Below are 27,378 nucleotides of genomic sequence, written 5' to 3' on the forward strand. Positions count from 1 at the left end.
GGTTATCAGAAGGGGGAAAGGAGAAGATTAGTTGTGTGTCGTCAGCGTAGCAATGATAGGAGAGGCCATGTGAGGATATGACAGAGCCAAGTGACTTGGTGTATAGCGAGAATAGGAGAGGGCCTAGAACTGAGCCCTGGGGGACACCAGTGGTGAGAGCACGTGATGCGGAGACAGCTTCTCGCCACGCTACTTGGTAGGAGCGACCGGTCAGGTAGGACGCAATCCAAGAGTGAGCCGCGCCGGAGATGCCCAGCTCGGAGAGGGTGGAGAGGAGGATCTGATGGTTCACAGTATCAAAGGCAGCAGACAGGTCTAGAAGGACAAGAGCAGAGGAGAGAGAGTTAGCTTTAGCAGTGCGGAGAGCCTCTGTGACACAGAGAAGAGCAGTCTCAGTTGAATGACCAGTCTTGAAACCTGACTGGTTTGGATCAAGAAGGTCATTCTGAGAGAGATAGCAAGAGAGTTGGCTAAAGACGGCACGCTCAATAGTTTTGGAGAGAAAATAAAGAAGGGATACTGGTCTGTAGTTCTTGACATCAGAGGGATCGAGTGTTGGTTTTTTGAGAAGGGGTGCAACTCTCGCTCTCTTGAAGACGGAAGGGACATAGCCAGCGGTCAAGGATGAGTTGATCAGCGAGGTGAGGTAAGGGAGAAGGTCACCGGAGATGGTCTGGAGAAGAGAGGAGGGGATAGGGTCAAGCGGGCAGGTTGTTGGGCGGCCTGCCCTCACAAGTCGCAAGATTTTATCTGGAGAGAGAGGGGAGAAAGAAGTCAAAGCATAGGGTAGGGCAGTGTGAGCAGGACCAGCAGTGTCATTTGACTTAACAAACGAGGATCGGATGTCGTCAACCTTCTTTTCAAAATGGTTGACGAAGTCATCCACAGAGAGGGAGGAGGGGGGGGGGGGGGATTCAGCAGGGAGGAGAATGTGGCAAAGAGCTTCCTAGGGTTAGAGGCGGATGCTTGGAATTTAGAGTGGTAGAAAGTGGCCTTAGCAGCAGAAACAGATGAAGAAAATGTAGAGAGGAGGGAGTGAAAAGATGCCAGGTCTGCAGGGAGTCTAGTTTTCTTCCATTTCCGCTCAGCTGCCCGGAGCTCTGTTCTGTGAGCTCGCAATGAGTCGTCAAGCCACGGAGCTGGAGGGGAGGACCGAGCCGGCCGGGAGGATAGGGGACATAAAGTGTCAAAGGATGCAGAAAGGGAGGAGAGGAGGGTTGAGGAGGCAGAATCAGGAGATTGGAGGGAGAAGGATTGAGCAGAGGGAAGAGATGATAGGATGGAAGAGGAGAGAGTAGCGGGAGAGAGAGAGCGAAGGTTGCGACGGCGCATTACCATCTGTGTAGGGGCAGAGTGAGTAGTGTTGGAGGAGAGGGAGAGAGAAAAGGATACAAAGTAGTGGTCGGAGACTTGGAGGGGAGTTGCAGTGAGATTAGTAGAAGAACAGCATCTAGTAAAGATGAGGTCAAGCGTATTGCCTGCCTTGTGAGTAGGGGGGGACGGTGAGAGGGTGAGGTCAAAAGAGGAGAGGAGTGGAAAGAAGGAGGCAGAGAGAAATGAGTCAAATGTAGACGTAGGGAGGTTGAAATCCCCCAGAACTGTGAGGGGTGAGCCATCCTCAGGAAAGGAACTTATCAAGGCGTCAAGCTCATTGATGAACTCTCCAAGGGAACCTGGAGGGCGATAGATGACAAGGATATTAAGCTTAAATGGGCTAGTGACTGTGACAGCATGGAATTCAAATGAGGAGACAGACAGATGGGTCAGGGGAAAAATTGAGAATGTCCACTTGGGAGAGATGAGGTGGTTCTGTTATAATCTCCACCCGGCACAGCCAGAAGAGGACTGGCCACCCCTCATAGCCTGGTTCCTCTCTAGGTTTCTTCCTAGGTTTTGCCTTTCTAGGGAGTTTTTCCTAGCCACCGTGCTTCTACACCTGCATTACTAGCTGTTTGGGGTTTTAGGCTGGGTTTCTGTACAGCACTTCGAGATATTAGCTGATGTAAGAAGGGCTATATAAAATAAAATTGATTGATTGATTGATGAGGATTCCTGTGCCACCACCCCGCTGACCAGATGCTCTCGGGGTATGCGAGAACACATGGGCAGATGAGGAGAGAGCAGCAGGAGTAGCAGTGTTTTCAGTGGTAATCCATGTTTCCGTCAGCGCCAAGAAGTCGAGGGACTGGAGGGTAGCATAGGCTGGGATGAAGTCTGCCTTGTTGGCAGCAGAACGGCAGTTCCAGAGGCTGCCTGAGACCTGGAACTCCACGTGGGTCGTGCGTGCAGGGACCACCAGGTTAGAGAGGCAGCAGCCACGCGGTGTGAGGCGTTTGTGTAGCCTGTGCGGAGAGGAGAGAACAGGGATAGGCAGAGGCATAGTTGACAGGCTGCAGCAGATGGCTACAATAATGCAGAGGAGATCGGAATAAAATGAACTAAACATCTGGGAAAGGAGAGAGCGGGGCCTCCCTCACCACAACTCCCAAATATAACTCTCCCAACTTCCACCTCAGAAACTATAATTGTTGTAAACTACAGCGGTTCAATGTTTTCTAGGAATAGACTAACCTAGTTTATTCAGCTAGCTAACTAGGTGCAGTTTTATTCCGTGAAAAACGTCCGGGCACCTCGTCATAAGACGCCACAGCCAGCTAGCATGCCGGTCTCCAACAGCAGGGTTTAGCGGCAATACTCAGCCACAACAACCACCAGTGTATCAACACACAAGCAGATCGTTCGTGTTCGTGTCTAACGTTGTGGGTTAGTCCCGACAGCTTGAGCGAGTCCGTCGTCAACTTATTCAGCCAGTTAGTTAGCTAGAATAGTTAGCAAACTAGCTAGCCATTGCTTTCAGACAAAGAAGAACCCCTCCTTTCACGGCACGAACACACAGAGAGAGCCAAACTAACGTTAACTAGTCACCCATGTCCCGAATTCCTTGAGCGACTCGGGCTATCAATATGTAAAAAACAAAACACAAGTGTAGGTTATGATTTACCCCTAGCAGCTACTGTTAGCTAGCCAAGTGCAAAGCTAGCCACTGAATTGACTCAGCCAGTTCGCGTCTGTTCGCTCGGTCGTTCCAGCTATTGTTTACAAGTAGCTATCCAGGTTGCAACAAGCTTGCTAATTTTCAAGCACAGTAGCCACTTGCTGCCTAACGTTAACGGTTCAGACAATGAGGTTAGAAAACAGCTGAATGGTAGGCAATTATTGTATGTAATTATTGTAGGCAGCCAGCTGGCGTAATTACAGGCACTCTCAGGCGTGAAACAACTATACCGTTGCTAACAGCTACTCGCCAGCTAGTCCAGGTGGTGAATTAGCTAGCTAGCTAGCTTCGTGCTACATCCGGCACCGCCGAATACAATACAAACCTACAATAATTACATACAATAACTACCTACAACAACCCACGATACCTACCTACAATACCTAACTACAATCTAAATACATAGTTTAAGCCTTACTCGACAAAGCCCAAGCTATGTATAAAGCCAAACTTACCCGACGCCAAGCTCCAAGCATGTACATTTGGAATCTTCCATGAGAAGACAAAGCCGTGTTGGAGCAATGTGACTTTCTGGATTTTTGTTTTAGATTCCGTCTCTCACAGTTGAAGTGTACCTATGATAAAAATTACAGACCTCTACATGCTTTGTAAGTAGGAAAACCTGCAAAATCGGCACTGTATCAAATACTTGTTCTCCCCACTGTGTATATATATATATATATATATATATATATATATATATATATATATATATATATATATATATATATATATATATACATACATATACATACATACATACATATACACATATATATATACACATACACATATACATATGTATACACATACACACACACACACACATATATACATATACACACATATATATATATATATATACATACATACATACATATACATATACACACACACACACCATTACACATATCTATTATTAAAATACTAGTGCCAATAAAATAAAGGATAGTTGTAAACAAATTAGTAAGAATGGCCCAAAAAATAAGTACAATGCAATCTGCAACCCTGTGTTTGTGTGTTTGCGTGTTAATGAAAGGGTCTGTCTATCCCAGTAGTCTGCATATAAGATGCAGTAGTTCCCGCACCTCTCCAATCTCTGATAGTTCTAGGTGTCTTTTGCCAGAGGTTACCTCAGCATATGTAGGCTGATGATCTGAATGATACATGGTGTGGACTGCATCATGTGGTGTACTTCTCTGAAGAACAGTGTTCTGCTCAACCCTGGAGTAGTGGGCAGTGCTGTGTTGTGATGGGCCTGGTCTAGTAGAGCTGTGTTGTGATGGGCCGGGTCTAGTAGAACTGTGTTGTGATGGGCCTGGTCTAGTAGTGCTGTGTTGTGATGGGCCTGGTCTGGTAGAGCTGTGTTGTGATGGGCCTGGTCTAGTAGAGCTGTGTTGTGATGGGCCGGGTCTAGTAGAGCTGTGTTGTGATGGGCCTGGTCTAGTAGAGCTGTGTTGTGATGGGCCTGGTCTGGTAGAGCTGTGTTGTGATGGGACGGGTCTGGTAGAGCTGTGTTGAGATGGGCCGGGTCTAGTAGAGCTGTGTTGTGATGGGCCGGGTCTAGTAGAGCTGTGTTGTGATGGGCCTGGTCTGGTAGAGCTGTGTTGTGATGGGACGGGTCTGGTCGTGCTGTCCTGAGGCGGGTCTGGTCTGGTAAATCTGTGCTGTGGTGGGCCTGGTCTTGTAGAGCTGTGCTGTAATAAGCCGTGTCTGGCTATTCTCTCTTGGGGATGGTGGGGGTACTGTTGTTTCAGAAAGTGGGGCGGGGGGTCTCTGTTGCTGAGGTGATGGGTGTGTGGGTCCCTGCCAAGTGTTGCATCCTTTAGGTCCTTGGCAAAGGTTCTGATACTGTCCTGATCAAGATGTACATTATCGTATAAATGTTCACATGTCAGAGTGGGGTGGTGAGCCGTTCTGACGTTGAGCAGTGAGGCACAGTCCACAGTGATCTGTTGATTTATTTTTTCGATCAACTTTCCTGGGAAGTCTTTTCTTGGTAGGAGGGTGGACACAACTATATTGGTTGTTGGGAACATAGCCTGTGCCCGTTCTGCCACTCTTCTCACTGCCCCAGATACATTTTCACCTTTGGCATGAAGGTTGTTTGTGCCAGTGTGGATGATGATGTTGTCGGGGGTGTCAATCCTGGTCTGACTGAGTAGCTGCATTGCACTGTCAGTTGTAGAACTTATACACCTGGTGTCTAGGGAATAATCTTTCCTGGACTAAGAACTTCCCATTTGAATCAATAAGGATTGCAGTTGTGGGTGACTGTCTGGGTGGAGCAGACTGGGAGACTGGTATTCTGACCTGGGCTGGAGCAGACTGGGAGGCTGCTGACCTGGGCTGGAGCAGACTGGGTGGCTGGTTGGCTGACCTGGGCTGGAGCAGACTGGGACGCTGGTTGGCTGATCTGGGCTGGAGCAGACTGGTAGGCGGGTGCAGTGTCATCAGGCTGTGTGGTGGAGGCCATGCTGGTCTCAGGTTCTGCTTGTGCATGCCTGCTACTGCTTGCGTTATCTTTATCAATCGATATGACTATATGACTTAAGTTATGATATTGATCATTTGGGTTGTTGGACTGAAAGGAATATGGCTGCTGAACAGAGAGCTGTTGATTGACTCCATGCTTGATGACTTTACAATCACAGAGAGCTGATGACTTCAGATGCTTGATGACTTTCAGTCACAACCGCCAAAGTTGTGCTTATTTGGACAACAGTTCTAAAACCATGAAAGGGCTTTAGATTTTTTATTCTTCTTCAGTGTCTTATAAGAGAACATTATAGTGTTTCTATGCAAAAGGAAACATGCTTTCTTTGACCGTGGAAAGATCCAGTATCTCCTATACGTATTCCAAAGGACTTGACTTTGCAATAGGACCATGGAAGACTATCAGTCTGTGGATGATGTGTTTTATAAAAAAATACTCTGGATCCATGCATGTGTATGTCTGTTTAACTCAAGCCATGAAATGGAGGAGGAACCTTGGATAAGACATAGGCGCCTTTGAACAGTGATCCAATTCAGATAGTGGAATCAGTGACCTCTGCTTGTCGAAATATGACATTGTAGGATGGTGATGAATCAAGTGGAGACTGACTGGCTGGCTGCTGAAGGATGGATGAACGAACACAATGGAATCAACTTCCACATTTGTTCTCTTCATAACTTATCACTCTTTGGTCTACAAACACATCAAGTATCTACTATTAAATGTGGGCTGGGTTTTCACTTTTGGAAATGGATGGACACTGTTTCAGGAATAACCTTCAAGTCACATATCTTAGATGCAATCTGAGACTTACTGAACCAGTTGGCTTAATTGTAAAACAAGAACCATTACTGACCACCTACTTCTGTCTTGGACTACTAGGTGAAACAGCCATTCTGTTTTAGAAGGAGCAACATTACAATGTGTTGGACTACTAGGTGAAACAGCCATTTTGTTTAGAAGGAGCAAAATTACAATGTGTTGGACTACTAGGTGAAACAGCCATTTTGTTTAGAAGGAGCAACATTACAATGTGTTGGACTACTAGGTGAAACAGCCATTTTGTTTAGAAGGAGCAACATTACAATGTGTTGGACTACTAGGTGAAACAGCCATTTTGTTTAGAAGGAGCAACATTACAATGTGTTGGACTGCTAGGTGAAACAGCCATTTTGTTTAGAAGGAGCAACATTACAATGTGTTAGACTACTAGGTGAAACAGCCATTTTGTTTAGAAGGAGCAACATTACAATGTGTTGGACTACAAGGTGAAACAGCCATTCTGTTTAGAAGGAGCAACATTACAATGTGAGGGATTACTAGGTGAAACAGCCATTTTGTTTAGAAGGAGCAACATTACAATGTGTTAGATATCAGGATCTCCAAGGTGTCTTTCATCTGAGCTTTACTGTATGACTCCAAAGGCTTTTATGATGGTTTATAGTTTTTAGCTAAATTCATGCATTCAATTATGTTTTTTTTTTCCCTTCTGAAAGGAATGTTGTCCAGGGCCTCCACTGCCACCCTCTTGTTGCCCCTGCCGCTTCTCTCTTCCTGGTCGTACATGGGGCACATGTAGGCGGTGCGCCTCAGGGCGTAAATGTCCACCTCGTCCTCGTCGTCCCACGGCTGGTAGGGCCGCTGGGAGGGAACGGCCGACTTGACCAGACAGGGCCTCATTATCGCCAGCTCTAGGTCACGGGGGATATGCCTCAGGCCCAGGCTTTTTTTTTTCATGGCATAATCTCTTCTTTCTAATTCAAATGCCTTTAGTCATGAATTATGTTGGGTTCTATTTTTCTCATAATTGGATCTGTATGTGATGAATAGCTTGGAAGGAATGCATTAATGAGGAGCACTGTACTGATATGGATTGTTTCACATAACAGGCTGTTATTCATGTGAAGAACGTTAGGGGCTAGGATGAGATAAAACTTGTATTTCTTATAGATAAGACTTGTATTTCTCACAGATACGAACACTGCCTCTTTGTTGTCTGTGAAACCGTCCTTGAACGTGGGTACATGGAGTACAGTGGAATGGTGTCTTTTGGGTGCTGACTCCACAGGTTATTATGATAGCAACTTATGCCTGGCAACAGTGTGCAATAAATGGAGAAGAGGAGTTGGGACCAACCCCTGCGCCAACGGATTGGCTGAACCACACTCAGTCCTTTATTCTGATTGGCCAACAGAAGAGGTGGGAACTATCTGTCAGAGTATTTGAGAAAAGAACCTGTAAAACAATTTTTTAGTTCTCTGAGTGCCCTGCGTGGTATTTCAGTGGACCCGTATATACGAACCTTCATACTTATCATACATACATTTTGCATATAATAAATTAAGCTTGGATTGAAGATCTCTTGATTCTTATTCCAATACCAGATTTGAATTACGCAATTTCTAACAATTAAATGATTATTAAATGCATAATTAAGAATAATAAGATGGAATACTGCTAAATTAGTATTGCTTGCTGGACATAAAAAAGTACTGTAAGATTTCAGTGGCTAGTGATATTCTAAGCAGTCTTGTTTTAGCAGTCTGTCCCTTTAACTTTGACAGTAATGCTGTAATGATGTTACGTCATCATGTGGTAACTGTCCTCATGATACAGTATTGTTGAACAATATGCTGTTGCCTGTGTATGTATGTAATGTGATTGACATGTCCTGAGTCCTGTGTGTCTGGCTGCTTGTGTCCCAAATGGCACCCTTTTCCCTATGTAGTGCACTACTTTTGACCAGGACCCATAGGGAATAGGGTGCCATTCGGAGTATAGCCTGAGAATCTGGGAGGCAATATGATTCATACAGCACAGTTTGATTGACATTGTAGATTATCTGGAATGGATCAATAATAATGCAATAAATAAACGTCCTTTCTTTATTTAAAAGCTGTACTCCCTTTTGATGCTTGCATTTTAGCCATGTAATTTAGCCTGTCAGTTATGACATGTTTTTATCTTGTATCATCTTATAATTCATATATTCAGCAGTGTATGCACTCAAAACTCCAAAGATTGTATTTTCTTCAATGCTTTGTTTTTATTTATGTACTGCTTCAGGGAAATGTAAAGGCATGGTGTCCGACAGTGACAGGATTATTGTCTTTCTGTCTGAGGCACTGTCATCATAGAGATCTAGTAGTTGATCTAGATCAGGGTTGGGGGCAGTTCCTTTAGTTAGTAGTCTTGTGGCAGCATGAACCTGCGGCCCCCAGTCAAGTAACACAAGGTGATCTTCCTTCTGAAAGGAATGTTGTCCAGGGCCTCCACTGCCACCCTCTTGTTGCCCCTGCCGCTTCTCTCTTCCTGGTCGTACATGGGGCACATGTAGGCGGTGCGCCTCAGGGCGTAAATGTCCACCTCGTCCTCGTCGTCCCACGGCTGGTAGGGCCGCTGGGAGGGAACGGCCGACTGGAACAGACGGGGCCTCATCATCGCCATCTCTAGGTCACGGGGGATATGCCTCAGGCCCAGGCTAGACCTCTGGACTCTGACTCCTTTCATTTATATTACATTAGGTTAGATTCATTCATAAATAATTCATTTATGAATGGTTATGAATCATCTTCCTGGTTGTACATCAGCTAAAAACATACATTATACAATATTGACAATACATTCAATAGGAAAAATTTGTGCTAACCTTTCTTGCCCTTCTTCTTGGTGCTCTCATCCCAGGTGTTGGCACTGACCAGGGACATGTTGCCCTGGCCCAGGGAGGGAAGCAGTTTGGGCCGGGGGGCCACCGGGGGTTTGGGGACCATCTTTGTAGGAAGAGCATCCCTCTGGGCTCTCCTGGCCAGCAGGGGTCCTGTCCGGATAAAGGCCTCAGTTCTGGTGATGTCTCTGGGGGGGCTGGTTGTCTTTCTGGCAGCCTCCTCTGGCTGGGCAGCCTCCGGCATGGAGAGAAAAAACACATTGTTGCTGAAGCTGCATGGCTCTGGCAGGGCCAGCTCTTTCAAAGTCAGAGGGCAGGTAGGACAAGACTCAGGCTGGACCAGACTAACTGCAGGGCAGGTAGGATGAGACTCAGGCTGGACCAGACTAACTGCAGGGCAGGTAGGATGAGACTCAGGCTGGACCAGACTAACTGCAGGGCAGGTAGGATGAGACTCAGGCTGGACCAGACTAACTGCAGGGCAGGTAGGATGAGACTCAGGCATAATGGGACACACAGAATTACTGGGCCTCACTTTTCTCCTAGTGGTGCGCTGAGGGTTGCTAGGCCTCCCCTCAGGTCTGGAAGGCTGTACATCAGACTGAACCAGGCCAACAGGGCTAACAGGCCGTTTAGTGGTGCGCTGAGGGTTGCTAGGCATCCCCTCAGGTCTGGAAGGCTGTACATCAGACTGAACCAGGCCAACAGGGCTAACAGGCCGTTTAGTGGTGCGCTGAGGGTTGCTAGGCATCCCCTCAGGTCTGGTAGGCTGTACATCGGACTGAACCACGCCAACAGGGCTAACAGGCCGTCTAGTGGTGCGCCGAGGGTTGCTAGGCATCCCCTCAGGTCTGGAAGGCTGTACATCAGACTGGACCAGGCCAACAGGGCTAACAGGCCATCTAGTGGTGCACCAAGGGTTGCTAGGCTTCCCCTCAGGTCTGGAAGGTTGTACATCAGACTGGACCAGGCCAACAGGGCTAACAGGCCGCCTAGTGGTGCGCCGAGGGTTGCTAGGTATCCCCTCAGGTCTGGAAGGCTGAACATAGGACTGGACCAGGCCAACAGGGCTAACAGGCCGTCTAGTGGTACGCCGAGGGTTGCTAGGCATCCCCTCAGGTCTGGAAGGCTGTACATCAGACTGAACCAGGCGAACAGGGCTAACAGGCCGTCTAGTGGTGCGCCGAGGGTTGCTAGGCATCCCCTCAGGTCTGGAAGGCTGTACATCAGACTGGACCAGGCCAACAGGGCTAACAGGCCATCTAGTGGTGCACCAAGGGTTGCTAGGCTTCCCCTCAGGTCTGGAAGGCTGTACATCAGACTGAACCAGGCCAACAGGGCTAACAGGCCGTCTAGTGGTACGCCGAGGGTTGCTAGGCATCCCCTCAGGTCTGGTAGGCTGTACATCAGACTGGACCAGGCCAACAGGGCTAACAGGCCGTCTAGTAGTTCGCCGAGGGTTGCTAGGCATCCCCTCAGGTCTGGAAGGCTGTACATCAGACTGGACCAGGCCAACAGGGCTAACAGGCCGTCTAGTGGTGCGCCGAGGGTTGCTAGGCCTCCCCTCAGGGCTAGTGATGCTTACAGGGCTTCTTGCCCTCATCATCTCAGGCTGGTGCAGGCTCTCTGGGCTGCTGGGCCGGGAATCAGGCAGAAGCGTGTTGTTCTTCAGAACCTCAGTGAAGGAGAGGTCCTTGTTGCTTCTGCGTCTGTTGGTCTGGGCAGGCAGCTGGATGGGCGGGGCAAGAACCAGAGAGTTGCTGCTGCTGTTAAACCAACCGGGAGAGGCACAGCGTCCAGCCTGGACAGTAGCCATGGGCTGGAGTTCTCTCCTCTCTCTGTGGGCTGCTGTGGGCCTCTTGGGCCAGAGGTCATCAGGAGGTGGATCCTGAGGGAGAACCTGCAGGGAAGGGAGGGCCGAGGACCTGAAAGAGGAGGCCATCACTGGGGCCTGGCTGACCCCTTCTCTCTCCAGCAGCACTCGGTTAGAAGGATGGAGCAGCGGAACACCGGTGGACCTCGGTCCTACAGATCCATTCAGGTTGGGCCTCCTATTCATCATTCACTGGTCTGCAGTATTCTCATCCGAATGTTCGTTCTAGTCTTGAATAGTTTGAATAGGAAGTTGCTTTCAGCACTGTTAAATTATATAAAAAGAGAGCCACAGAAACATATTTCTTTAGTATTTGGGGATTAAAATACAAAACAAATACTGTCTCATCTAATTTAATCAAATTAATTTACGAGTTTCAATAACTATTTGGGACAAGATATTCATACAAATTTTACAATCTTTTTCAATTATTCATGCCTAATATCCTAGCTATAATTGGCGCTCAATATAACTTGTCTATCCCCTCAGTTATCCGATAAACAGGCTGAGAGGCCTACTTACCATTCACCTTGAAGTTCAATCAGCTAATGATCAGTCATTTCACCAGTGGCAGCTTGGTGTTTGATCATTTCGTCATCAGAGGCATTTTGTATTGTGACGCAACAATGCCAAAACGCGCCAGCAGCAACCTTCCTGTCAGCGCCTATGGCTGCCCCTGTAGTTTGAAAGTCAACGAAGTGTATTAATCAATCAGACAATCAAACCATCAATGAATTACTGAATTAATGGAGCAATTTCTAATAAATCAGTATAAGTGTACTGACATGACTTATGGATAAGACAAACAATTACGAAAACGCTTCAAATCAATGATGCGTAAAAGTAGATTCGCTCCCACATAGTAAAGTTCGTAAACGAACCACTTTAGTGAGTCAATAAATTAGCCAAGACTTTGGGCAAGGTACATTTGTCCCTATACTGCAGGGCAGGCTACTTGCCCGAGTATGAGGAACCTGCGACCATAAAGACTGTGCTGCCGTTTTATTAAAAAGTTTCCAACAGGTCATCTTCTGCATACACGTCTTACTCTTTCCTGTGTTCATCACCCTCGACTAGATATATATATTCTGTGGCCACCACACGTTTTATATGTCATGTTTGTCTTGTAGATGACAGTGGTATGAAGACAGGAGCGCAGTTCAGCTGACACAAAAGCGCGGACTGGGGGAAGCCGACATGGAGACCGGCCGCCACTTTTACGCGCCCTTTCGATTAGGCCTACTTTAAAATGAACAGAAATATTGGTTGGGCTAAGTGTTCAAGTGTTGGATTTAAAGATTTTGATTGAGATAATTATAGCCTAACAGAGGATAGGCCTACTGTTGGTGCGGTAAAAAAAAAAAAAAAAAACTGCTATGGCATATATTCTTTTTGCATGTTTAAAAAAAAAAATATTTGGGGATTCCTTATCTCATTTATTAACCAATTACTTATTCAGTCATTCGTTTATTTGTTTAGCTGATCTTGTTCACATGGAGTAGCTTATGGCATGACCATAGAAATAAGAATGAATAGAACAGACTTGGAAGCAATTGACTGGTATTTGTATTGTATTTATTTAGGATCCCCATTCATTCCTGCCAAGGCAGCAGCTACTCTTCCTGGGGTCCAGCAACATTAAGGCAGTTACAGTGCATTCGGAAAGTATTCAGACCCCTTTACTTTTTCCACATTTTGTTACATTACAGCCTTATTCTAAAATTGATTAAATTAATGTTATTCCTCATCGATCTACAAACAATACCTCATAATGACAAAGCGAAAACCGGTTGTTAGACATTTTTGGAAATATATTTTAAAAACGAACAGAAATACCTTATTTACATAAGTATTCAGACTATTTGCTATGAGACTCGAAATTGAGCTCAGGTGCATCCTGTTTCCATTGATCATCCTTGAGATGTTTCTACAACTTGATTGGAGTCCACTTGTGGTAAATTCAATTGATTGGACATGATTTGGAAAGGCACACACCTGTCTATATAAGGTCCCACAGTTGACAGTGCATGTCAACTGTGAGATCGTGTCGAGTCACAGATATGGGGAAGAGTACCAAAAAATGTCTGCAGCATTGAAGTTCCCCAAGAACACAGTGGCCTCCATTCTTAAATGGAAGAAGCTTGGAACCACCAAGATGCTTCCTAGAGCTGGCCGCCCGGCCAAACTGAGCAATCGGGAGAGAAGGGCCTTGGTTAGGGAGGTGACCAAGAACCCGATGGTCACTCTGACAGAGCTCCAGAGTTCCTCTGCTGAGATGGGAGAACCCTCTCTGCAGCACTCCACCAATCAGGCTTTTAAGATAGAGTGGCCAGACGGAAGCCACTCCTCAGTAAAAGGCACATGACAGCCCGCTTGGAGTTTGCCAAAAGGCACCTATCAATTGTCTCTGATGACAGTATTTCAGACATGAGAGACAGTATATTGACAGATCTCTGTGATGACAGTGCCAAAGATATACAGTACACTGAGTGTACAAAACATTAAGGACACCTTCTAAATATTTAGTTGCATCCCTCCCCCCTTTTGTCCTCAACAACCTCAATTCGTCGGGGCATGGAGTCTACAAGGTGTCGAAAGCATCGCACAGGGATGCTGTCCCATGATGACTCCATTGCTTCCCACAGTTGTGTCAAGTTGGCTGGTGGACCATTCTCGACATTGTGAAAATAATTATGTTCTTTGGTTTTTGATTTTTATTGCACACTTGTTTTCTGTGTACATACATTTGATTAAATCATACGCCTTACCACCAAGCCCACTTTGGAGAAATTTGTAGAATAGCCCTTCGTGCCAAATAGAATCAAATGCTTTTTTAAAGTCAATAAAGCAAGCAAAGATTTTGCCCTCTTTTTTTTGGTGGACATGTTTATTAATTAGTGTGTGTAAGGTGTATATATGGTCAGTAGTGCGATGGTTAGGGAGAAAGCCAATCTGACATTTACTTATAAAAAAAAATTATTGAAGAAAAGTTTGAATTGTTGAATTCAAAATGCTACAGAAAACCTTTCCAAAGTACGCAAATTCCCCTGTAATTATTGGGGTCTGATTTGTCTCCACTTTTGTGGATAGGGGAGATGAGCCCCTGGTTCCAGACATCAGGGAAGCAGCCAGAAGTTAAAACTATGTTGAACAATTTAAGCACAGCATTTTGCAACTCAGGTGTGCTGTTTTTCAGGATTTCATTTCTGATGTTATCTAGACCACAGGCCTTCTTTGATTTTATAGTTTTTAGCTTTTCATTTAGTTATTGTTGGGTTATTGGGTAATCTAATGGATTTTGGTTGTTTTTAATGACTGATTCAAGGATGTTCCATTTTTCTTGAATAATTGGTTCTGTTGTAAGTCTTTTTGTGGGATGTTTTTGTATAGATTATCCAAATAAGTTTACCAAATTCCTTCATCTTGTATGGCTAATTCTTGTGGCTTTGTTGTGCTTAAATTGTTCCAAATGTCCCAGAACTGATTTTGGTCAATTTCACTTTCAATTTCATCAAGTGTCTTGTTGGTATAATTCAATTTCTTGCGTTTCAGTGTATGTTTATACTGTTTCAGAGTTTCAAAGTATTCAGCGTAGATCTGGGTTGTTTTGCTGCTTATGTTTTTCATTTGACATTTGTCTTAAGTGTTTTCTAATTGTTTTACATTCGTTATCAAACCATTTTTCAGAAACATTTTGTTTTTTGTTTCTGATGTTGCATTTCTTTGGTTTTCTCAAATGTGTTTTCTATGCTGCTTTTTGGAAAATGCTATTGATGTTTTCAGTAGCCGAATTGACACCTTCTTTATTGTTTTGGTATTGTGAGTTATTGAAAAACTGTATAGAGTTCATCATTTCATTTCATTTGAGTTCAATGTTTCAATGAATTTCTCTGCACTGTTTTGAGCCCATCTGTACGATTGGTTCATGTTGTAGAGTTTATTGGGCTGTTTTTTTGAATGAATATTGCCGGTTAATTTCTTCAGAAACACGTTGATCTGACTGTGATCTGACAATGGTGTCTGTGGTCTGACAGTGAATGCACTAATGGAGGAGGGGTCAATGTCAGTGATGGCATAATCGACTACACTTGTCCCAAGAGCTGAGCAGTAAGTAAACTGACCTAAAGTGTCCCCTCTGATTCTACCATTAAGCATGTATAGGCCTAATGCTCGACAGAGATGCACTAACTCCTTCCCATTTTTGTTCAGTATTTGGTCAGGACTGTTTCTATTATTTATAATTGGGCTACTGTACAAGGAGGGGTGTCCAAATATGTGGTGGTTACCTCCCGCATCAGTGTAGTCAGGCTCAGAACCTGTTGTTGCATTGAAATCTCCACAAAGAAGCACTTTACCCTCTGCCTGAAATTGAATGATTTCTGTATGGAGATTGTCAAAAAACGGATCATCATAATATGATGAATCTGAAGGAGGAGCATAAGCTGCACATATGTCTACACCATTGTCACAATAGATTGTACCTTTGTTAAGTTTTAACCAAATGTGATTAATACCTTTTTTCATTTCATTCAGTGCTAAGTCCTGCTTATGCCAAATGATGATTCCTCCTGAGTCTCGGCCCCATTTAACATTTTTATGTTTGATTGATGGTAGTAAACGTTCTCTATAGCCTGAGGGACACTGAGTACCTATGTCTCCACGACACCATGTTTCCAGTAGGATTATGATGTCCTGTCCCTTGATGTTTTTAATAAATTCTGGAGTTGTTGTTTTATAACCAAAATGTGAAGAGTACAGGCCCTGGATATTCCAAGAGCTGATAGTTAATGATCTCATTTATAATAAGTGATATTCACTGGTTTGAGTAAAGTACATTGGAATAAAATATATAAATAATAATAATAATAATAATATACACTGCTCAAAAAAATAAAGGGAACACTTAAACAACACATTGTAACTCCAAGTCAATCACACTTCTGTGAAATCAAACTGTCCACTTAGGAAGCAACACTGATTGACAATAAATGTCACATGCTGTTGTGCAAATGGAATAGACAACAGGTGGAAATTATAGGCAATTAGCAAGACACCCCCAATAAAGGACTGGTTTTGCAGGTGGTGACCACAGACCACTTCTCAGTTCCTATGCTTCCTGGCTGATGTTTTGGTCACTTTTGAATGCTGGCAGTGCTTTCACTCTAGTGGTAGCATGAGACGGAGTCTACAACCCACAAAAGTGGCTCAGGTAGTGCAGCTCATCCAGGATGGCACATCAATGCGAGCTGTGGCAAGAAGGTTTGCTGTGTCTGTCAGCATAGTGTCAAGTGCATGGAGGCGCTACCAGGAGACAGGCCAGTACATTAGGAGATGTGGAGGAGGCCGTAGGAGGGCAACAAACCAGCAGCAGGACTGCTACCTCCGCCTTTGTGCAAGGAAGAGCAGGAGGAGCACTGCCAGAGCCCTGCAAAATGACCTCCAGCAGGCCACAAATGTGCATGTGTCTGCTCAAACGGTCAGAAACAGACTCTATGAGGGCCCGACGTCCACAGGTGGGGGTTGTGCTTACAGCCCAACACCGTGCAGGACGTTTGGCATTTTCCAGAGAATGCCAAGATTGGCAAATTCGCCACTGGCGCCCTGTGCTCTTCACAGATGAAAGAAGGTTCACAATGAGCACATGTGACAGACGTGATAGAGTCTGGAGACGCCGTGGAGAACGTTCTGCTGCCTGCAACATCCTCCAGCATGACCGGTTTGGCGTTGGGTCAGTCATGGTGCGGGGTGGCATTTCGTTGGGGGGCCGCACAGCCCTCCATGTGCTCGCCAGAGGTAGCCTGACTGCCATTAGGTACTGAGATGAGATCCTCAGACCCCTTGTGAGACCATATGCTGGTGCGGTTGGCCCTGGGTTCCTCCTAATGCAAGACAATGCTAGACCTCATGTGGCTGGAGTGTGTCAGCAGTTCCTGCAAGAGGAAGGCATTGATGCTATGGACTGGCCCGCCCGTTCCCCAGACCTGAATCCAATTGAGCACATCTGAGACATCATGTCTCGCTCCATCCACCAACGCCACGTTGCACCACAGACTGTCCAGGAGTTGGCGGATGCTTTAGTCCAGGTCTGGGAGGAGATCCCTCAGGAGACCATCCGACACCTCATCAGGAGCATGCCCAGGCGTTGTAGGGAGGTCATACAGGCACATGGAGGCCACACACACTACTGAGCCTCTTTTTGACTTGTTTTAAGGACATTACATCAAAGTTGGATGAGCCTGTAGTGTGGTTTTCCACTTTAATTTTGAGGGTGACTCCAAATCCAGACCTCCATGGGTTGATAAATTTGATTTCCATTGATAATTTTTGTGTGACTTTGTTGTCAGCACATTAAACTATGTAAAGAAAAAGGTATTTAATAAGATTATTTCATTCATTCAGATCTAGGATGTGTTATTTTAGTGTTCCCTTTATTTTTTTGAGCAGTGTATATATACATATATATGTAATACATTGCTAAAACCAAGTATAGAGTTTATTTGTTATAATTCATTGGTATTAGATTTAAAAGGAGATCGAATAGCTCCTGATTTGTAATGTCATTAATGCATTTGTTTTGAAGCAATGTTTAAAAAAATTTTTACAAGTGAATAGGTTGGTTTACTTTTAAGTTTAAGTTTCCCACGTATCTCGTTAAAGTTTTGACCAATGAGGTAACTTGTTAAGTTGTGGCCAATGGGAGAGTGGACTGGTTGCTGGGAAAGGAAAGAGAGGGAAAGGTTGAAAGAAGGGAGAGGAGAGACGTTAGTGGGGTTGGTGAAGGAAAAAAGACCAAAGGAAACGGTAAAGAGAGAACAAAACCATACCTACAGAGTTTTTTAAAGGGAAATCCTGATTTTATTTCTAAAAGAGAGTGTTTATTATTTCGTTAAGAAAGACCTAGTGGAGACTGAAGCTGCCGTCGCATTGTGGAGACATTCGACATCCTAGAGGTTAGCCTAGCATCGTGCAAGACTTGGAGAGAATTGCTTGTGACGATCCACGAGTTCGGGTTTCCAACGGATGTCTGTTGCTGCTACCGAGTACTGGCTGCATTGATAGCTGTGTTCGCTGTGGATCTTGTGAGGACACCTGCACGGAACTACTATATTTTGCTGAAGCATTATCTACAAGTAGTGAGTAACTACAAATGTGGGGTGGACTTCGGGACTTTATGTATGTCGTCATTTTTTTATGAGCTCCAACGCGCGCCCAGGGTTTAAGCAAGCTTGCAAATAATTTGGACATGGGTTGTGGAAAAATCATTGGGGTTTATTATTTTTTATTTCTTTTGATGTGATACATTGAAATTGTGATTAATATAGATATTGAACCTTATGTCTGTTGTATTGGTGGAGTCATTTACTGTTTCCGTTTCATTTAATGCATGGGAAAGCTTATCCTTATAATAATAACCAAGTCTATAATCATTCTATCTGAAGTTAATACCCTATTTGTCATTCACCCTAGCAAGTTTACAATAGGGATTCTTATTGGAGATGTCCTTCTCACCTAATATCCGATGCTGTTCAGATATTCTAAATAAGGTAATGTTGTGAGAGTCAAATTCGAGCCTGGTGAGAGGGTTACATATATATATATATATATACATACACACACACACACACACACACACATCTATATATATATATACATATACACACACACACACCATTACACATCACTATTATTAAAATACCAGTGCCAATAAAATAAAGGATAGTTGTAAACAAATTAGTAAGAATGGCCCAAAAAATAAGGACAATGCAGTCTGCAACCCTGTGTTTGTGTGTGTGCGTGTGTGCGTGCGTGTGAATGAAAGGGTCTGTCTATCCCAGTAGTCTGCATATTAGATGCAGTAGTTGGAGCACCTCTCCAATCTCTGATAGTTCTAGGTGTCTTTTGCCAGAGGTTACCTCAGCATATGTAGGCTGATGATCTGAATGATACATGGTGTGGACTGCATCATGTGGTGTACTTCTCTGAAGGACAGTGTTCTGCCCGACCCTGGAGTAGTGGGCAGTGCTGTGTTGTGATGGGCCTGGTCTAGTAGAGCTGTGTTGTGATGGGCCGGGTCTAGTAGAGCTGTGTTGTGATGGGCCTGGTCTGGTAGAACTGTGTTGTGATGGGCCGCGTCTAGTAGAGCTGTGTTGTGATGGGCCGGGTCTAGTAGAGCTGTGTTGTGATGGGCCTGGTCTGGTAGAGCTGTGTTGTGATGGGCCAGGGCTCTGTTGCTGAGGTGATGGGTGTGTGGGTCCCTGCCAAGTGTTGCATCCTTTAGGTCCTTGGCAAAGGTTCTGATACTGTCCTGATCAAGATGTACATTATCGTATAAATGTTCATGTCAGAGTGGGGTGGTGAGCTGTTCTGACGTTGAGCAGTGAGGCACAGTCCACAGTGATCTGTTGATTTATTTTTTCGATCAACTTTCCTGGGAAGTGTGGATGATGATGTTGTCGGGGGTGTCAATCCTGGTCTGACTGAGTAGCTGCATTGCACTCTCAGTTGTAGAACTTATACACCTGGTGTCTAGGGAATAATCTTTCCTGGAATAAGAACTTCCCATTTGAATCAATAAGGATTGCAGTTGTGGGTGACTGTCTGGGTGGAGCAGACTGGGAGACTGGTATTCTGACCTAGGCTGGAGCAGACTGGGTGGCTGGTTGGCTGACCTGGGCTGGAGCAGACTGGGAGGCTGGTTGGCTGACCTGGGCTGGAGCAGACTGGGTGGCTGGTTGGCTGACCTGGGTTGGAGCACACTGTGCTGGAGCAGACTGGGAAGCAGGTAGGCTGACCTGGGCTAGAGCAGACTGGGATGCTGGTTGGCTGATCTGGACTGGAGCAGACTGGTAGGCGGGTGCAGTGTCATCAGGCTGTGTGGTGGGGTCTCAGGTTCTGCTTGTGTTGTACCAGGCTGGTGGACATGTTCTCTAGATGCAGAGGACATATTGACTAGCTGCTGGTTGAGGGTGTCAATGTACCTCTCTCTTTGTTCTAGCTCCTTTCTTGTTGTGCTCAGATGGTCTCTGAGGTCATCATTTGTCTGACTCAGTTTGTCCATTCTGCTTACTAATTTAGCAATAGATGCTCTACTCTCCTCCCTGAACTGTTTCATCTCTTCTTTTAGTTTCTGGACAGTGTCCTCCTCCCTCTCTCTGAATTCTATGACCTCTGCTTCAATTAGAGAGAGGGTGTTGTGGAAACGTTGCATAGCAGGTGTTCTTGGTGTTGTAGGCATGTCCTTGGCTTTGTCTGCTGCAGGTGAGGTAGGTAGAGGGACACTGAGGGCTTCTTGCTGGGTCACAGAGACCGTTGGGGCCTGCTTTTCTCCATCTCCCTCCTTGACTTTTTCCTCAGTTTCTGAGATTAGTTTAGCTTCTGCTTTTAGGGTAGCAAACATATTCTCAAAATCCTGGAGGCTTGAATCATTGCCTTGTATCAATACAGTTCCATTATTATATAAGTTTACTGTTTGATACGTGTTGCTCTGGTCAGCTTCTTCAAAAATGCTGATCTGACATCCTTGGCTGATGCCTCTCTTTTTTGAGAAAGGGAAATTGTTGCAAATAACCCGTTTTCATATGTGCCCTTGTTTGCTATTAAATATTACATTTGCTCTTGTTTTGCAACTGTTAAGATCTGCAAACAGGCATTCATGGTTCTGTCCCATCATCAAACCTTTGAAACTTTTCTTAGCTTTCTCTATCTGGATGTCTGGTGGGTAAACAATTTCACACAATGTTGCAATAGAAGCGTTGTTTCTTGTATTATTCTCAATTGTGTCTTTTAGAGGACTGTTTTACTTTGATGTCCTTTGTCTTCTGTCCTTATTTTGTCTTATTTTGTCTGTCTTTTCTTCAGTTAACTAGATATTCTTTGTTAGCTAGCTAGCTTCTTCCAGGAGAGTCCCTAGCAACTGCTTAGCAACTGGTAAACAATTCAGCTAGCTAAGATAACTGTACAGTTTTATGAAAAATAGTTACTTTTTCAAAAGCCTTTCTTCTTTGTTTGTTGCTTGTTTTGTCTCTTATTCAGTTTTGCAGTTTTCTTTTGGTTTTTTTCCGATGTACTTCACTCTAAAAACCATGTAAATTTCAATTTTTGTAGGAGCTCATTTTTTCATCAGCTGCTGCTCTATTTGGAATTTTTGGAATAGTATCTCTCTCTCTCTCTCTCTCTCACTCTCTCTCTCTCTCTCTCTCTCTCTCTCTCTCTCTCTCTCACTCGCCATCTCTCTCTCTCTCTTTCTCTCTCTCTCTCTCTCTCTCTCTCTCTCTCTCTCTCTCTCTCTCTCACTCGCCCTCTCTCTCTCTCTTTCTTTCTTTCTCTCTCTCTCTTTCTCTCTCTCTCTCTCTCTCTCTCACTCGCCATCTCTCTCTCTCTTTCTCTCTCTCTCTCCAGTCTCTCTCTCTCTCTCTCTCTCTCTAGAGACTGGAGAGAGATAGACTGGAGAGAGATAGACTGGAGAGAGAGAGAGAGAGAGATAAACTTATCTTATCTTACTCAAACTTGATCTTTATCCATAGATTACACATTAATTTTGGATTTTAGATTAATTCATAGATTAAAGTCCATACCAGACAATAGAATGGTTCAAGAGTGCACCTGTTCATACCGCTAAACTGTTTAATGAGCACTAGGTGGCAGTGTTTCATCGTGTTTGTTTGTAATATAGTGTGTGTTACAGTTCTTCATTTTTTTATTTCACCTTTATTTAACCAGGTAAGCCAGTTGAGAACAAGTTCTCATTTACAACTGCGACCTGGCCAAGATAAAGCAAAGCAGTGCGATAAAAACAACAACAACACAGAGTTACACATGGGATAAATAAAACATACAGTCAATAACACAATAGAAAATCTATATACAGTGTGTGCAAATGTTGTAAATTATGGAGGTAAGGCAATAAATAGGCCATAGTGCAAAAATAATTACAATTTAGTATTAACACTGGAGTGATAGATGTGCAGAAGATGATGTCAGTTACTAGTTGCCTATCCAAAATTGGAATCAGTAATGTAACTTTTGGATTACCCAAACTCAGTAATGTAATCTGATTACTTTCAGTTACGTTTTGATTACTGTCCCTTTAAGAGGCATTAGAAGAAGACAAAAAGGATCCATCAAACGCATTTGGTGTGTCATCATAGTGGTCTCTGATTGGTGGTCATCATTTGTTGTGTCATCATAGTGGTCTCTGATTGGTGGTCATCATTTGGTGTGTCATCATAGTGGTCTCTGATTGGTGGTCATCATTTGGTGTGTCATCATAGTGGTCTCTGATTGGTGGTCATCATTTGGTGGACCTCTATACCAGGCGGTGTCAGAGGAAGACCCTCAATATTGTCAAAGACTCCAGCCACCCTAGTCATAGACTGTTCTCTCTGCTACCGCACGGCAAGTGGTACCGGAGAGCCAAGTCTAGGTCCAAAAGGCTTCTCAACAGCTTCTACCCCCAAGCCAAAAGACTCCTGAACAGCTAATCATGGCTACCCGGACTATTTGCACTGCCCCCCCACCCCCACCCCATATTTTTACGCTGCGCTACTCTGTTAATTATTTATGAATAGTCACTTTAACATATTACCTCAACTAGCCAGTGCCCCCGCATATTGACTCTGCACTGGTACCCCCCTGTATATAGCCTCCCTACTGTTATTTTATTTTACTTCTGTTCTTTTTTTCTCAACCATTTTTATTTGTTGTTGTTTTATTTTACTTTTTTATAAAAAAATTAATGCGTTGTTTGTTAAGGGCTGTAAGTAAGCATTTCACGGTAATGTCTACACCAGTTGTATTTGGCGCATGTGGCAAATAAAATGGCTTAAGGAAAACAAAGTCAAGGAAGTTAAAGCTTGGTCGCAAATTGTTCTTCCAAATGGACAATGACCCCAAGCATTCTTCCAAAGTTGTGCCAAAATGGCTTAAGGACAACAAAGTCAAGGTATTGGAGTGGCCATCACAAAGCCCTGACCTCAATCCTATAGAAAGTTTGTGGGCAGACCTGAAAAAACGTGTGCGAGCAAGGAGGACTTCAAACCTGACTCAGTTACACCAGCTCAGTCAGGAGGAATGGGCCAAAATTCACCCAACTTATTGTGGGAAGCTTGTGGAAGGCTACGCGAAACGTTTGACCCAAGTTAAACAATTTAAAGGCAATGCTACCAAATACTAATGGAGTGTAAGTAAACTTCTGACCCACTGGGAATGTGATGAAAGAAATACAAGCTGAAATAAATCATTCTCTCTACTATTATTCTGACATTTCACATTCTTAAAATAAAGTGGTGATCCTAACTGACCTGAGACAGGGAATTTTTACTAGGATTAAATATCAGGAATTGTGGAAAAACTGAGTTTAAATATATTTGGCTAAGGTGTATGTAAACTTCCGACTTCAACTGTACATTTCATTTGAATATTTAAGATCTTTTTTCATGATGGCAGTGTGCTTTTACCTTTGATTACCTGATTGTTTCATACAAATTGTGTTCTAACCATTTCATTGCGCTCTCTCTCTCTGTCTCTCTGTCTCTCTGTCTCTGTCTGTCTCTGTCTGTCTCTCTCTGTCTTTCTCTGTATGTCTCTCTGTCTCTGTGTGTGTGTGTTTGTGTGTGTTCCAGGATGTTTGTAACCCAGGTGGTCCCTGACAGTAACCTGCTGATGTTGGTGAAACAGGCAGACTGTGACTGTTCCCGTCAGTACCCTCCTATCACCATGGAACCCAAGGAAGTGAAATATATCCTTTAACTTACTGGTTCACTCTCACAAGCCCTCTTCCTGACACAGACAGTGATTGAAAGAGGTATAATGGTGTTGTGGAAGTGGGATTTGATATCTATGAATAAGCAGTTCCAGTCATTTATCAGACAAATCACTTCTCTTATTATGTTCTCTTTCATTTAAACCAGTTAGGAATTGCTGTTTTACACTGTGGGGAGCAGTCTCTTCTTAAACTCTTCTCATTGACACATTGAATCACATTAAATCTCTCATAAATCAAATTGATATCCCACATCAATGTTCAATCAAATTTTGATCAATCAAATGTATTTATAAAGCCCTTTTTACATCAGCAGATGTCACAAAGTGCTTATACAGAAACCCAGAGAGAGAGAGAGAGAAAACACCAGATATGACAGACTGAACCTACACGTAGACTATTGCAGCATATATACTTGTTGTTCAGAGGGGTTGGGTTAAATGTGGAAGACACATTTCAGTTGAATGCATTCAGTTGTACAACTGACTAGATATCCCCCTTTCCCTTGTTAAGTGTGTTGGTATTGCAGCATAGATACTTGTTGTTGTTAAGTGTGTTGGTATTGCAGCATAGATACTTGTTATTGTTGTTAAGTGTGTTGGTATTGCAGCATAGATACTTGTTGTTGTTGTTAAGTGTGTTGGTGTCCTTGACCTCTGTGTACATAACGCCTCAGTAAAGTGTGACAGGATGAAATCTCAGAAGGTCCGTAGGAGACCCGAGTCCTGCCACGCATACCACCCTCAGGTCAGCACCCCATATTGGTCCACTGCCTCCCCTTATTGGTCCAGTGACACCTCTCTGAACCAATCACTTCAAGTGGATGGATTGACATCAGAAGAGAACATCTGCTGTACTATTCACAAAGCTCCCTTAATATTTTGGGGAAAACAAAACATCAAACTGAGTATTTTCTATCCTAAAAATCAAAAATATGAACTTTCTAGCCTTATGTAGTGTGTTCATTATACCACAGGTTGTAACTGTATGTGTTGTTAATGATTGATTACAGGAAAACGCCAAGGAGTGTGGAGGTGCATCACAGATCTACCCGTCTGTCTCTCTCTTCCTCACCTGTCTCACTGCCTCCTTCGCCTGTCTCAAGGCCTCCACGCTGGTCTTCCGATGACAGACAGACAGATACCTAGCCTAAACCCTGACCCCCTCTGAATCGGAATCTCCCTGGAGGATTCCAGAATGCCTGAACATAGCATGCCTGCTACTGCTTGCATTATCTTTATCAATCAATATGACTATATGACTTAAGTTATGATATTGATCATTTGGGTTGTTGGACTGAAAGGAATATGGCAGCTGAACAGAGAGCTGTTGATTGACTCCATGCTTGATGACTTTACAATCACAGAGAGCTGATGACTTCAGATGCTTGATGACTTTCAGTCACAACCGCCAAAGTTGTGCTTATTTGGACAACAGTTCTAAAACCATGAAAGGGCTTTTAGGTTTTTTATTCTTCTTTAATGTTCTCTTATAAGACACTGTAGTGTTTCTATGCAAAAGGAAACATGCTTTCTTTGACCGTGGAAAGATCCAGTATCTCCTATGCGTATTCCAAAGGACTTGACTTTGCAATAGGACCATGGAAGACTATCAGTCTGTGGATGATGTGTTTTATAAAAGGCTTTAATAAAATAATACTCTGGATCCATGCATGTGTATGTCTGTTTACCTTAAGCCATGAAATGGAGGAGGAACCTTGGATAAGACATAGGCGCCTTTGAACAGTGATACAATTCAGATAGTGGAATCAGTGACCTCTGCTGGTCGAAATATGACATTGTAGGATGTTGATGAATCAAGGGGAGACTGACTGGCTGGCTGCTGAAGGATGGATGAACGAACACAATGGAATCAACTTCCACATTGTTCTCTTCATAACTTATCACTCTTTGGTCTACAAACACATCAAGTATCTACTATTAAATGTGGGCTGGGTTTTCACTTTTGGAAATAGATGGACACTGTTTCAGGAATAACCTTCAAGTCACATATCTTAGATGCAATCTGAGACTTACTGAACCAGTTGGCTTAATTGTAAAACAAGAACCATTACTGACCACCTACTTCTGTCTTGGACTACTAGGTGAAACAGCCATTCTGTTTAGAAGGAGCAACATTACAATGTGTTGGACTACTAGGTGAAACAGCCATTTTGTTTAGAAGGAGCAACATTACAATGTGTTGGACTACTAGGTGAAACAGCCATTCTGTTTAGAAGGAGCAACATTACAATGTGTTGGACTACTAGGTGAAACAGCCATTTTGTTTAGAAGGAGCAACATTACAATGTGAGGGACTACTAGGTGAAACAGCCATTTTGTTTAGAAGGAGCAACATTACAATGTGTTGGACTACTAGGTGAAACAGCCATTTTGTTTAGAAGGAGCAACATTACAATGTGAGGGACTACTAGGTGAAACAGCCATTTTGTTTAGAAGGAGCAACATTACAATGTGTTGGACTACTAGGTGAAACAGCCATTTTGTTTAGATGGAGCAACATTACAATGTGTTGGACTACTAGGTGAAACAGCCATTTTGTTTAGAAGGAGCAACATTACAATGTGAGGGACTACTAGGTGAAACAGCCATTTTGTTTAGAAGGAGCAACATTACAATGTGTTGGACTACTAGGTGAAACAGCCATTCTGTTTAGAAGGAGCAACATTACAATGTGTTGGACTACTAGGTGAAACAGCCATTTTTTTAGAAGGAGCAACATTACAATGTGTTAGATATCAGGATCTCCAAGGTGTCTTTCATCTGAGCTTTACTGTATGACTCCAAAGGCTTTTATGATGGTTTATAGTTTTTAGCTAAATTCATGCATTCAATTATGTTTGTTTTTTTTCCTTCTGAAAGGAATGTTGTCCAGGGCCTCCACTGCCACCCTCTTGTTGCCCCTGCCGCTTCTCTCTTCCTGGTCGTACATGGGGCACATGTAGGCGGTGCGCCTCAGGGCGCAAATGTCCACCTCGTCCTCGTCAACCCACGGCTGGTAGGGCCGCTGGGAGGGAACGGCCGACTTGACCAGACAGGGCCTCATTATCGCCAGCTCTAGGTCACGGGGGATATGCCTCAGGCCCAGGCTTTTCTTTTCATGGCATAATCTCTTCTTTCTAATTCAAATGCCTTTAGTCATGAATTAAATGATTATTAAATGCATAATTAAGAATAATAAGATGGAATACTGCTAAATTAGTATTGCTTGCTGGACATAAAAAAGTACTGTAAGATTTCAGTGTCTAGTGATATTAAGTAGCCTTTTTTTTAGCAGTCTGTCCCTTTAACTTTGACAGTAATGCTGTAATGATGTTTCGTCATCATGTGGTAACTGTCCTCATGATACAGTATTGTTGAACAATATGCTGTTGCCTGTGTATGTATGTAATGTGATTGACATGTCCTGAGTCCTGTGTGTCTGGCTGCTTGTGTCCCAAATGGCACCCTTTTCCCTATGTAGTGCACTACTTTTGACCAGGACCCATAGGGAATAGGGTGCCATTCGG

The sequence above is a fragment of the Coregonus lavaretus genome, assembly GCF_964263955.1.
Source record: "Coregonus lavaretus genome assembly, contig: HAP1_SCAFFOLD_806, whole genome shotgun sequence".
NCBI classification, from domain to species: Eukaryota; Metazoa; Chordata; class Actinopteri; order Salmoniformes; family Salmonidae; genus Coregonus; species Coregonus lavaretus.